A 13,797-nucleotide genomic window follows, 5' to 3' on the forward strand; every position below is an offset into this window, starting at 1 on the left:
ACGCTAAAAGTTTCTTGTGGAGAGACTGGACCTTTGGTGACATTTTAAGGATGTCAAGCTCAAGAAACAGCTTCTGAAATGCCTCAAACGTATATTTCAGTTTCAGTGGGTAACTTAAGTTGACAGCATAGATGACACCCATGAGCAGGAGGCAAGCGTTTGTCACACTTCCGCAGTCCTCCAGAATTTCTGTCCCCTCAATGATGACCGACACGTTCACAGGATCTTGGTTTTCCTGTGCCACATTGGGATGGATTACGATGATCTTCATCATGTGATTACTGCAGTCCTCTTTCAATGCTTCTTGGCTGACGTCCTCCTGTGAAAACAAACAAACCACAATTAGAAATAACTAGAATAGATTCCAAGTAAAAGAAAAGGTTAAGAGAAAAAAAATGTAAAAATAAAAAAGAGGTATACTCAATTTAGTATACTCAAATCAAACAATATTCATATGGCACTTTTCATACGTAAAGTTACAGAACGTGCTTCACAGAGGCTGACCCTGAGACAAAGAAAATCCCTTTTGGGGGCCATCCAGCCTGGAGCTGTCCATGGGACGGCACGCGTGTTGGTAGACCAGAACCATTAAATCATTAAAATAGGTTATAAAGGTATAATCAAATTAAATACTCTTTTGCTCATAAAATAAAGTTAATAAGTGATCGTTAAATAGTCAGAAAAAAACCAGACAAAAGGCAAGTTAAAGTTTAAGGCAGATAAGATAAAGATTAAATATGATTTAAAAAATAAAGGGTAAGAGCATAAAGATTTAAGAAATTAGTTAAAAGCCTGATTGAAAATATTAATCTTGAGTCTTTTTTAAAAAACATCACGAGTGTAGAGAATCTTTGACCTTCAATATATCATCACAAGTGAAGACCAGATTATAAGGTTAGACAATTTTAATACAGTCATTATGATCATCAGATACCTGATGGTCTTTGATCAGCTCCTCTCCACTCTCTCCAAGATACTCAACTAAGCAACGAATGATAATGTCCCTTCTGCCATCGACATGATGCTATTAAACCCAAAAAGAAAATTTATTGCAGAAAATACACAACATAACATATGTAACATACATACATAACAGCACATACAGATGTAAACAGAAAGTTACCCATGGAGAATGTAAGCCTGCAGCTACATTCTAACGTTGTGAAGTGTACAACTTAACATGAATTTCTCAACGATGTGTGTTAAGACAAGAGTACAGTGCATGTCATAATCTGTGGGTCCAGAAACTGTCTCTGCCCAGTGAGGAAAGTTTTCTGCCTCATCACTGGACATGCAAATGAATTTTTTGCAACATATCAGTACCTCCTATCACAATATTAACCAGTCAAGGACAGGAATTCCCACACACAAGAGTAATATTTTGGGAAATAATTGTATTGGAGTCTATGGGCAGCAGGAAGGGATCTCGCTGCACTCAGAGGGTCACTTTGAAAATTCTGTAAATTTCTCTGCTTTTGAGCGCATATTAAGGGAGAGATGACAGGTTTGTATACACTTGTAGAGACAATCATGTGCATAAATTGTTAATTGTGGCCACAGTGTCAGGATCAGGAGAACAGTTTCAGCCAACACAGACACTGATCAGAATAAAGGACAAGTTCAGTATTTTACACTTAAAGCCCTGTTTTCAGTTTATGATGAAATCGAACGATTTTGATTGAAATTTGGACACATGCTGCTGGCCCGAGCTTTTTTGGTTTCTGTGGTAGCACACCCCCACCTCCACAATGGCTTCATAGGTGCACTGGAACAATCCTTCCTAAAACGCATAAAACTGTCGTTTACAAAGACGTGAAACTCACCGAGTGGTCAGAAGTGTTCACTGATATGTTCACACAAAAATCGCTGCAAAAGATACTTTCCAACTGGTTTTTATTGTAGTTTTTGTCCAACTCCATTGACTTGTATTAGATGTGCTGTGATGTACGGTATTAGTCCGCCGCTATTCCATTCTATTATTCAAGCTCTCGGCGGAAGAATGTACAGGTGTAAGGCGTTTGAAAAAATAGGTCCAGTTTTACAACAAATGGTAAAACACCTGTTGGAAAGCATTTTTGCAACGATTTGTGTGTGAACATATCAGTGAACACCCCTGACCACTCGGTGAGTTTCACGTCTTTGTATGAAGCCATTGTGGAGGTGGGGGTGTGCTACCACAGAAACCAAAAAAGCTCCGGCCAGCAGCATGTGTCCAAATTTCAATCAAAATCGTTCGATTTCATCATAAACAATCTGAAAACAAAGCTTTAAGTTTAAAATAACAAACTTGTCAACTTGTCCTTTAAATAAGAGTGATACATTCTCAGTGTGTATGACCTCATCTTTTCCATTAGATTATGTAATTAAAATAATTTAAAATTTTACCTTATTGAGTGAGTCCAACATTGGTTTTATTTTGGTCCCTGCAGTCCCGCCCTTCCTTCGAAATATCTCCAGGAGTTTGGTGGTGTACCCGTCCAATCTGGACAAAAACGTTCGCTCCAGATGGATTGTGGTTATTCGCTTAAACTCCTCTTTGATCTGAAATGAGAGATAAAACACAAAATCATGTCAAAGATGACTCATGAGATCTCACATACACTTAGTTGCTGCATGAACAAGAACTGGATTTACCTGATTTTCACAGAACAGAGAAGGCCACCTCTCTAAGAGGTCTTGGATTGCGGGGCAATCCTTGACAACCTCTTTTCTTCTCATAGCGAAAGACTTCTCCATTTTCTCATTAATTGCCCTCTCATTGTTCTTCTTCTTCATTTCCTTCAGCAAATCTAGTCTCCCCATCTCTAAGGTTTCCTCAGTCTCACCGAATGGCAGTGGTGGCAGATAGTTGACTTCAGCTTTTTTGGCCCTTTTAAAGCCTTTAAGTGAACCCTCTTCACTGGAGCATCGTCTCTTCAGTGTGTTCACCTCGAGCTCTGGAATGGCTAATTGGCGACCTCTTAACTTTGCCCTGTAGTTGCCCATTTTATACTTTATCCTCTGTTGCCAACCATATAGGCCATTAAAAGACCCTGGCTCTTTGAGGCATGGGTATTTTGCTACCAAGGCTTCAGCAACAGCTAAAATCTGGACACCAGTTGGATATGCTGTGAAGCCAAATATAGTCTCTGCAAGCTTCTCAAGAATGCTACTAGTTACGCTTGGGTTGTTCAAAAGTGTGCCATCATTTTCATAAGCTTGCTTTCCTGCTTCCAGTGCAAGGTCTATATCATAAGAGAAGTCTGGTATTTCAAACTTAAATGGCCATGGCTTAGACCTGTAGGATGGTCCACTCTCATCTGGGGAGGACAACAGGATTGTGTCGCATACAGATGAGGAGGAGCTTGCTTCTGTAGATAGTGGAACTGGAGATTCGACTTCTGACATGTCCACAGTAGTGAGACTTAAGATTACTGGTTCAGTTTTTACTACTTTGAGGTTAGCTTTATCTTGTACTTCCTCAATCGAGGTCAAAGTGAAGAACTGACCATCGAAATCCATGTCCTGGTACATAACAGTGAATGGTCCTGTAATATCAAATGTCTCTCGAAGAACATCATTGAGGTCCTGAAGTGTGCTTGGGATGCCTGCAGGTAAAAGTAGTTTGTGGACATCATCCTCCCCAAAAATTATCCGCAGTTTCGCTGAGGGTGCCATATCAACAGGAAGAAGCTGCAACAACAGAAGAGAAATACAGACATTTATTCACAAGCTTCTCTCCTCACATTTCAAAAAGATAGGCAAATGTGGTGCTTTAAAGTTGTCAGGCGTCTTCCTGCAAGGGTGTATGAAGCCAAAGGATAAAAATCTTTAAGCTCTCTTTGCTCAAGTAACTGCACACTCACTGTGTTCTCCAGCTCATAACTCCTCAGGTGTTCATTGTACCATGTATTTTGTTGTCTCACGAAAAAAGTCAGTTTGTTACAAATCACCATTATCTGTAACACTTCAGAAAAGTCAGGCAGTCCTGCAGTGGAACCACAACACAACAACATTCCCACTGCATAGTTGGTGCCTAAACTGCACACATTATTGGCAACATGCACAGCTGTAACAGCAGGGAATCTGCATTTCACCAGGTCTTTTAGATCATCCTTAAGCACATCTAAAGAGACCTCTGTTGTTTTTGTGACTGCAAGTGATGGTTTGACAGAATGTGATTGATGATATGCAACCATGAGCTGGTGCTTATTTGCAAGAGACAGCAAAATATTCCTGAAACAACCAGTGTGTCTTACCACCTTCTTGAAAAAGCTGTGTTTGGCCTCGAATCTCATTGTCCAGAGGGCAGCTAGGGGGCCAAATTCCCGAATGAGCTGAGGATAGTGCTCAAGGAAATGGTGCTTGGGAATGAGCTTATGTTGGGGGAAAACATCAAGGAATCTGCTTCGGTGTTCTGAAATGATGCTGTCAAGATAGCAAATGCTTTCTTCAGTATGGGCTCGAGACATGACAAGGTCCACAATGTCTTTCAGTGTCATCAGCATCTGCCATACAGGCTCTTGTTGGGGTACTTTTAAACCTATAATCAGAGGCAAAAGACGTAATAAGCACCAATTTTCATGTGCGTTGCCCCCTACTGATTTTCGAGTTGAAAAGTTAGCAGGAATGAGATGAGGGCGATTTGTTTTATCACTCCACTTGTATGGGAAATTGGAAATGGCATCATTCAGTTCCATGAGAGAAAAATATTTTTTCTTGATCAAGTTATCAAATGCCAAAGCCAGTTCCACTGGAACAATGCCCTCCAGCAGATCATGTAAAACATCTGGAGGGTAACCAGATGTAACATGAAAATGCTCAAGTTTTTCTGACAATGCACACTGTTTTTTTACACCATAACAATGAGGGTGATCTGGACTAGACACAGCTGTCTGTACATGCAGTGTATGTTGATCTTTGGTTCTTTGATGAAAAGACCCAGATCTCACTTCATTGGACTGAAACTTGGATCACTCCCCAACACAAAACCGGCAGATGTATGACCCTGCAAAGCTTTCGACAAATCCTGCCACAGAGTGCGCCCCCAAATTATCTGCCACCACACTGACCACAGTCCCTTTAATGGCTTTCCCTAACGCTGGAACAAAAAGACCATCTTTCTCCAACCTTTGGATATCTGTTAACAGTGGCTCTAAAACTCGCTGGAATCCAAACTGCTTGGTGTCTTCAGCCTTACACAGAATTGCAAGGTAGATTGATGTCAATGTGGAACGTAACTGCACCGGAATGTTTCCCAACACCCAATAGACAGCTGTGACTTTGTGCTTTTTTCGAGATGTCCCAAGAGGATTACATACCTCAAAGTCATCAATGTACAGGATGAGACTCACTCTGTTCTCCTCTACAGAGAAAAACTTGTTGTTTTGATAGTGAGATCCATCACGAAATGTCTGGTACTTAAAGTCATTTTCAGTTTTTTTTTCACCTTCAAATGTGTTTTCTTGAAAAGACTTACTTAGGACCTGCACCAAGGAGGGCAATATTGGGACATACTGGAAGGTTTTGCCCTTTTTTTTTATCAAGTATGTGTTCTTCTGGTTCAACAACTGAAAAATGCTTCTTCATAAATTCTCTTCTCTTGTAATAAGTTGTGAAAGGGCCACCTGTCCCCAAGGCAGTACTTATAGGGTGTGTCTCACAAAGATTTTTCACTAAATCTGAGATAATGGCTGGATCCAGATCACAGTTATGGCTTTTCAAGGTGGACACCACCACATCTCTTAAAAGTGGACCAGATGCAGAGGTGGATATAAACTGAAGCTCATCTACCATTTCATCAATGCATTTGTTTGGGACATTGAACATGCTTTCTAACTTTAAAAATAGATGGCCAAATTTCTCTTTTATATCTTGAGACAACTCCTGTGGTTCCCCATCCCAAAGCTCTAAGCTCTCTTCCACATAGGTCTCATCCTGAGCAAACATGGGTTCATTAGGTTTGCTTTTTAATACTTCAGTTTTAAAATCCTCAAGGGTGTGTGACTGGTGTTTTCTGTGTCTATGTGTAGCAAAGGTGGAATAAATATTTGTACTGAAGTTGCAGTCTTTGAAGACACATGCAACTACTTCAAACTTCCTTAAGTGGTTGTTAAGATGCTCAAAATACTGCTTCTCTGAATTAAAAAAAACAGAGCAGCAAAGTAGACAAGTAAATGAAAGAGGTCCACTTTGTGTGACCATCTTCACATGGTGTCGAGACAAATGGGTCTTAAGGGCATTAAATGTTTTAAACGAGCAAGGGCAATCAGTGTGAAGACAAGGGACTGACTGGCTGCGACCACCATTTCCATGCTTTAGTCTGTAGTGTTTTAACAATCCCAACCTCTTCTCTGACTCAAAGCTACATATCTTACACATCCATCTCATGTTGTGGCACCTTAAACAGACAAATTATGTGACAAGTTAAACCTAATCGTTACTAATTTGATCTTACCTTGTGGAGTTCAAATTAGCAGTCAGAAGGTCCTATGTTCTGTAAAAAAAAAAAAAAAGAAAGAAAAAAAAAAGGTTATCTATATGCTTTTCAACTAATTTCTACTAACTCAAGGATGCACACTGATATTATTTTTTTTTTTTTTTTTTACATATGTTAGTTCGGTGGCAAATTTAAAACAGGTCAATATGAAGACTTGAGTGAAATCGAGTGCGTATATCGTTTTTTGTTTTGTTATTTTTCAAAATACACCTCATGGCAGCTGTGCAGCAATTATTTTAAACTGGACCGTGGTCGTTTTATTCACAAAGACGTTAGTTAAGGCAGCAGGCGTGTGTTGTTTAGGTGGCCATCTAAGCTGTAAAGTGCTGTGGGAAATTCTGGACATACCTCCTGCCAGGAAAGTTAGTCAGCAAGTCTAGCAGGAAAATACACTATTTGCTAGCGCAGCTTCTTTCAGTGCGGAGAAACTGACTTAAGTAGGTGAGCCAACAGGAACGTACAAAGTTTGTTCCGCTTAAAACTTACATTCATGGTTCTACTTCTTCCCATTTCCGTCAAGTCTGCCAACCGTCGAAATGTGAACCATGGTATGTCTGAAGAAAGACCGCTCAAATGTGGGGAGGGGCTTTGACGTCATGCTCCGAATGCAGAGAAGGTGGCCATATTCACTGATGTCACTCCATTACATTTTACTTGGAAATATCAACTAATTAAGCCAATGAATTGGTTTAGTGAATATTACTTGGATCGAATGATTCAATTTACATACAAAACTGAGGACACATAATTACAAACAATCCTCAAGTAATGCACTACAAGAAAAACTGCTATTTTAAAGTAATAGCACTGAATTTGTATTTTTTTGTAAAATTTATATAGCTAATTGAAATAATAATTACAGGGCCAAAAAAACATTTTTTTCAGTGTGTAGTGAAATGGGACACCGCCCCCCCGACCATACATACACAACACAGACATCACATGGGGTTACAGGTCGGAGATCCCAAGAGGGAGCAAGCATTGAAGGCGTTTGGAAAGGGAGGGGGGATGAGTGTCTGCATATCAGTGTATGTGTGTGTCTGCGTGTCCATAGTTCAGCTGAGACAGTGTCCTTCGCCCTGCCAGGCTAAGTAAACAGTCTTCCAGCCAACCCAGGTGGCCTTGCATGGAATGGGAAGGAACAGACTCAACACAGTCGTTATCAGGGAGTTTTTGTTCAGCTCCAGCCTTGAGCCCACAGCTGGCGCCGAAGGGGTAGCCGCATTATGATGGTGGTTTTTCTTTTACAAACAACTCATGAGAATTTCAAGCTGTTTTTAACACTCCGACACTGGTCTCTCCATCTCCCGTTGGATAGCTGCCAGTTTCTCCATGATGTTATTAACTTTCAATTCCGTGGTCTTGTCAGTCTTTTGCTCACAGAGCACATTCTGAGACCTCACGACCGCAGCCAACTGATCCACGATGTAATCCAACTTCCGCCCCGAAGTGTTGTTCCGGGTGGATTCTTCCCCAATGTACTCCAATATACGCTCAGAGGTATTATTCTGAGTATTTACTGCAGCCATAAGCACCTCCAAGCTCTTAACCATGCTGCATTTAGTTAGCCCTTTCTGAGAAGCCGCACCTCGTCCCATCGTTTCAATCCCAGCAGGCAGCCTTGTGGGGATTTGAACAGCCGGTTCTGCGTTCTTAATTCTCCGATAAGCCAGGGCCAAGCCAGCTCCGATCAACAAGAACCCTGTTATCATGGTTCCGAATAGGTAGATATCTTCAGTGTCCTCGATCGACAGTCCCGCCAGGCACACGATCCTCCATTTCTGCCACCCGTCCATCGTGTATCCGGCAGGGAAAGTCCCTCCAGGGCACTCGGGCTCTCCCCTTTCTCAGACTTCTCGTTGAGAAAAGGGTGTCAGTAGCATTCAGAGACCAGTTGATCAAATCCATAATTCTCTTTTAGGATTTTTAGACACAGACTGTGAGACAGTGTGCCAGGGAAGTGAAAAAAAAGCACGAGACAAGACAAGGACATAAGAAGCTAAGCAGGGAAGATAAGGGAGAGGAGAGGAGAAAAGTGCGACCCCCTTCGCTGAGAGCCAAACAAGAAGATGGAACTCAGTTAGACATAGAAAGAAGAGCTTGTGTGAAAGCGTGAATGGAGCAGGTTGTAAAAAATGCTTTGAGTAAGATCCAGTCCAGGGTTACCAGTAATACAGTTGTATGTGTAGTTAATGGCTTCCTTTGTTGAATAAATGCTTCTAAAACAGTTAACCTCATCGTCTGCTCATAGTTCTTCAGCCAGGAATGAGCTACAGTAGACTCTGAGCATATTTAAAAGAGTAAAAGTCAGCACGACAGCATGTTTTAATGTGGCCGAATTTGTCTTTCTAAACAGTGGAAACAACCCACTGTGTGCCCAACTCACGTTTGACCACTAGGTGGTGACAGAGATCTTTTAGTGGTGTTAGAAACTAGAACTTCAATTGTAGACTATAACCTATCGCTGTATGTTTAATAGAAAAATGAGGGGGGTTTGGTTTCTATTTTAAGAGCACTGTCTGTCATAGTAGCTTGACTATAAACCTCTGCCTTCCTCGCATTTGTTTCTGCATGTTAAAGGATCATCTCTTCTTTAGTTTGTCTGATGTTTGGTGGGTTTTGTTGGATAGCTGTGACAGGTGAGGGGGCGTCACTGATCTGAAATACCCCCTTCTTAACCCGTTCCACTCTCAGACATACCTACATCCATCACTCTCCCTGGCATGCTGACACGCCCCCTCTCCATCTATTGTGGATATGTGCATTTGTGTGGGTGGGCCCACTGTTCTTTCCTTATGGAAATTGGAAAATATACATTCATATGTATGCACTCTCTGCACCAGCACTATTAATGTTTTATGCAACGTTTAAATTAAGTGAAGGACAAGACATAATAGCTGCAGCTTGAATGGAGGAACGAGTCGCTTTTAGCCTTGAGTGACTCTTCCACTTTAGTCACTCTAACAGACTTTTAAAGCTTTTTATTCATTCTGAGAGAGCGGCTGCAATTAAAATGTAGTTAGCCACAGTATCCTGAAAAGGATGCCATGACGTTTTGAGTTCAGTCTACTTGCCGGTCTTTGTTAAAGTCAAAGAAAATACAGTCTACATTTTGGAAGGTTCTAACTTCTCAACAATAGGATGTAGAGTCGCTGCTGCACCTGAAAGTTAAATCTCAAAGATGGAGGGTAAAAAGATACTATATGTTCACATGCCAGTACAGACTCTTCTATAGCTCAAATTAATTTAGACTTCCAGTGAGTACGCATCTTTTCCAGTAGAGGTAGAGAAACAGAGAAGAAAACAAGTGCTGTGATTCTCCACCTGTAAACACGTCCTGTCTCTGTGCAGATGTGCTCATAGTGCGTCTCCCTTCAGCACGTTCTCACTAACAGTTCGGGCAACAGGAAATAGAAGACATGAGAGGAATGGCAGAATATTGCTCTTCACATTTGGCTTGTTTTTCTAATGTGCGAGATGCACATCATAACATAATTTGCTATAGGTGAGCAGCATCTGGTATCAGTGAGCACTTTGGGGAGATTGGATGTGATCCAGGAGTGTCCCTCCCCTCTCCTCGTCCGCTTTCATTTTCTCTCTTTTCGCTCTCCTCTGCAGCCGTCCCACTTGCAGGTCTTTTACCTTTCTAAATATATCTTTGCCCTGAGCATTTTGCCTCCCCACCTCCACTGTGCATTGATTCTCTTCTAGCATTGATCTGAAATCCACTATCTGTGTGTGACCGTGTGGGTTTAAGCATGAGCGCCTCTCCAATTGCGTGGAGGTGTGTATGCAGATCCACAAACATTATGAGAATGTGTGCTCCAGATTTAGCGAATTGATTTTTTTCCTTTTCCTTTTTTTGGGCTTTTTTTTTGACCTAGTGTCCCTTTAGTTCTGCTCTCGAGTTCTAAAATGTAAATGTCTCTGACAGAGTCTTTAGACTTTGACAGCTGTGCTCTTCTTTGAGCAGGACACTGCTTTGAATCAGGGCGTGCATTCTACACATGAACCTCCCAAATCACAATAGCTCCTTTGCTTAGCATATGAAAAGAGCAACTGAAACCAAAATGCCTTTTATCTCTCAGTCAAATCCTGTTTCTCCTCCTGTTTTAATTAAAATATTTGTCATTTGAAGCACAGACCGAATTTATATCCAAGTCAGTTCACCAGGATATGAAACTGTTCCACTCTAGTGTTCTTACAGAGCTAAATAATGACAGTGTGAAGGTGGCTACATCATCCTTTGCAGCAACCCTTTCTCCAGGTCAGGCTGAAGTAATGAAACAGTCACAAAGCGCTCACAGTACCTGTGAATCCCACTCCAGCCAGACTTCAGTTTTATTGTGGCGTGGTGCAAAAAAGAAAAGAAAAGAAAAGAAAAGAAAAGAAAAGAAAAGAAAAGAAAAAGAGAGCCTGTCCCTGTGCGTTTGCAAGGAGGCCGCCACTGATGGATTAAAAAAGACATGGGTGGAGAAGGGGAAGGATTTGCCTGCTCACTGCTTGGCTACTTGGGGGTATCGCACAGCCACAAGCTGAAATTCATTTTTCCCCCTCACACAGTTCCCATCACAGTTTTGTCAGAGAGGCAATCGATGCCCAGGCACTATAGTTCTGATATATGCTGCTGCCAGTGGGGCATGATGTATGCTTGCTGTCCCGTGGACGGGCTGTGTGCAACTTCTGCTACTCCCGAGTGAGTAAAGCCATTAGAGGAATCAAATTAAAATGTTTTCAATTTTAGAGTACATCTGTACTTTATTAAAGTATTTCTGGGTTTCTGTGTATATGTTATACTTTATACTTATATTTTCTAATGCAAATATTGTACTTTGTACTCAGTAGTTCTTATTGTGCTTTAGTAACTTGATGATTTGATGCAGACACTAGTCCCCCTCTTTCTGTGCCAGCCCATTTTAAAAACATCTTCAAACATCTCTGTGACACACTCATGGTGGTGTTTAACATTTCATACGTCCTTCATCTTCAGTTCACCTGGCGGCTCAGCACAGTGTGCATATCAGCTCTCATTTATTGTGTCTGGGGAAGAAAACTCTTGCTAGCGTTCTGTTTTCTCAATGAACAACAAAGCTTCCATAGAAATACGACGCTGTGGTTATGGTTCCATCATTAGCTCCTGGTGTCTGAGCAGGAGGTAACAGTGTCAGGACATAATGGTGTCTTTGTTAACTCTGACAGCTGTTAATTTCAGGCTGGCTTTGAAACTTCAAGGGATGTATTTAAAATGTCACATAATCAATAAAGCGTGCATAAATCACAGCACAGCACAGCATGCATCAGAACGTCTGCAGGAAACTGAACTGAAAACATTAAATTAAGCATAAAAGAAACAAGCATTCTCTTCTGAGGGTTGCTGTGCAGCAAGAACAAGGTCTGAGTGAGCAACACAAACCTTTCTGATGTGTGTCTGTGTAAGTGTGACAGAGAAATTTATATAGATATATGTTGGGTTTTCTTCCTCCTTTTTCTATTTTTAACCTTAAAATAGTGCAAAATGGAAAGACCCCTATTCTGTGTAATAACTGTCCTTTTGATAACAAATATTTATTTGCTAATTTGTAATCTGAAATCCTGTTATCTGAATTAGTATACTCACAATCTGATAACTTCCAGTCAAAGTAAGTGATACAACGAGCAGTGAAATAATCTAATGTGAGCTAATTTACAGACTGCAGTTATCATGTCCAAGCATCAACCATTATTTGAAGGGATTCAACATACAAACTGTGAATCTCTTTATCATCTAGCCAGTCATCTCTCTTCCTACACTGATGTATTTGCTGGAACTGGAATTTCCTTTTGGGTGATTGGATTATTCCAGCCGGTCAGGTACTTCATCAGGCTTGTTACTTGATGAACTGAGACTGCTGTTATTCCTTAGAAGTGATCATAGAAGTTTTTACTCAGCGACTTATAGTTTCACTAATTTCTTTTGTCATCAGTAGATGCCTTTTCAGAATTAATAGTACAGAACTCAATAGAGTGTCCATATGAAAGGTGAATGTAAGGTGATGGGCCACAGTGGATCTCCAGCGTCAGAGTGTCAGTATCTTCGGAGCTGCACAAAGGTCCCCTGATTAGCTGCTTTGGAACGAGGTGATTAACCTGTTGCTCCAATTTGTGATAATTAAAACATTCATAATGTTTTTAATACTCCCCTAACCAGTAATTCTTTGTGATTCTTTTGCTCCTTTGTGATTCTTTTTGCCCATTGTCATTATTAGAGATGTTTTACTATTGAGTGACAATAGTATTGAGTAAAAATTACCTTTATCAAAAAAACCTTTAAACTGGCAACATTGAACCTGTTAATTTAAATCAAAGTCTTTTGATTTGTTATTGGTCGCTGTGAGCAAAGGCTCTATAATGCTAGCTTGTGGACACTTGCAGACAGCATAGATGTGTAGCTGTTTTAATCAAAGTAATTTCAAATGTTACTGGGATCCACCAAAAGAATATTTAGTGTGTGCAGTTTGGTGTAGTTTCTGAAAGGACTGATTGAGAAGAGCAAGTGAACATCTGAAATATGGCACTCAGACCCAATCAAACCGTACTACTGTACTACTGGTACAGTAGTATACTACTGATACACTATACAACGGGTATAGTAGTATACCTCATATTTACTGAATTATGAACTGTGTTGCAAAATTCCAAAATTCTGCAATGTGCATGTCACTTACCTTAAAACAACAGTCATTTTCTGCACTGCACATCAATTTTATATCCTGCAGATAAAGGTGACAGGCTGCACGCCTTCAGCTTCTCACACATTACCAAGACATTTCAGTGACTCCTGATGACTTAGGCTGTATTTGCAGCCTGCAGAAGAACAACAGTTGGGAAAAAAAAAGACTTTTGGTGTCATGCCATAGATACTGTTACTACCAGTAACCTAAGTTGTTTTGAGAATTTTTTTTTGCTATTTGTGCAAATTTTATTATTTTAAATGTCATTTAAATTATCATCTATTTTTCTTTATTTTTATCTGTAATTTTTTTTTTTTACTTATTCAATGTATCATTTCTGGAATGTCAGGTGTACAGCACTTTGTGTTCAGCTGGGAGTTGTTCTAAAAGTGCTATATAAAAAAAAAAAATGAATCCATCTCTATATTTCACACAGAGAAAAGCCCAGTTATGGGAACATACTGGATTATTCTTATGACCATATTGATGGTTTTCTTTACTGTAGGCACACAATATTTTGAATGTCTTCTAAATATTGCATCCCCATGGCTGTCTCCATCTTAGTTACGATGACTAAGGATGTTATTGCGTGTGACAAGATGAAGAGAC

General features: G+C 40.4%; 1 protein-coding gene and 1 pseudogene across 6 annotated transcripts in view; one reads left to right on the forward strand and one right to left on the reverse strand.

Annotated features, from left to right (window-relative positions):
* Positions 1–13,797, forward strand: part of robo3 (roundabout, axon guidance receptor, homolog 3 (Drosophila)) — a 184,199-nt gene that overhangs the window by 20,792 nt on the left and 149,610 nt on the right. The window lies entirely within an intron of this gene.
* LOC146660206 (uncharacterized) lies at positions 7,756–8,386 on the reverse strand (annotated as a pseudogene).

The sequence above is a fragment of the Rhamphochromis longiceps genome, linkage group LG10 (genome assembly GCF_057381845.1).
Source record: "Rhamphochromis longiceps isolate RC_006_pf linkage group LG10, R_longiceps_female_GT1.1, whole genome shotgun sequence".
Lineage (NCBI taxonomy): Eukaryota > Metazoa > Chordata > Actinopteri > Cichliformes > Cichlidae > Rhamphochromis > Rhamphochromis longiceps.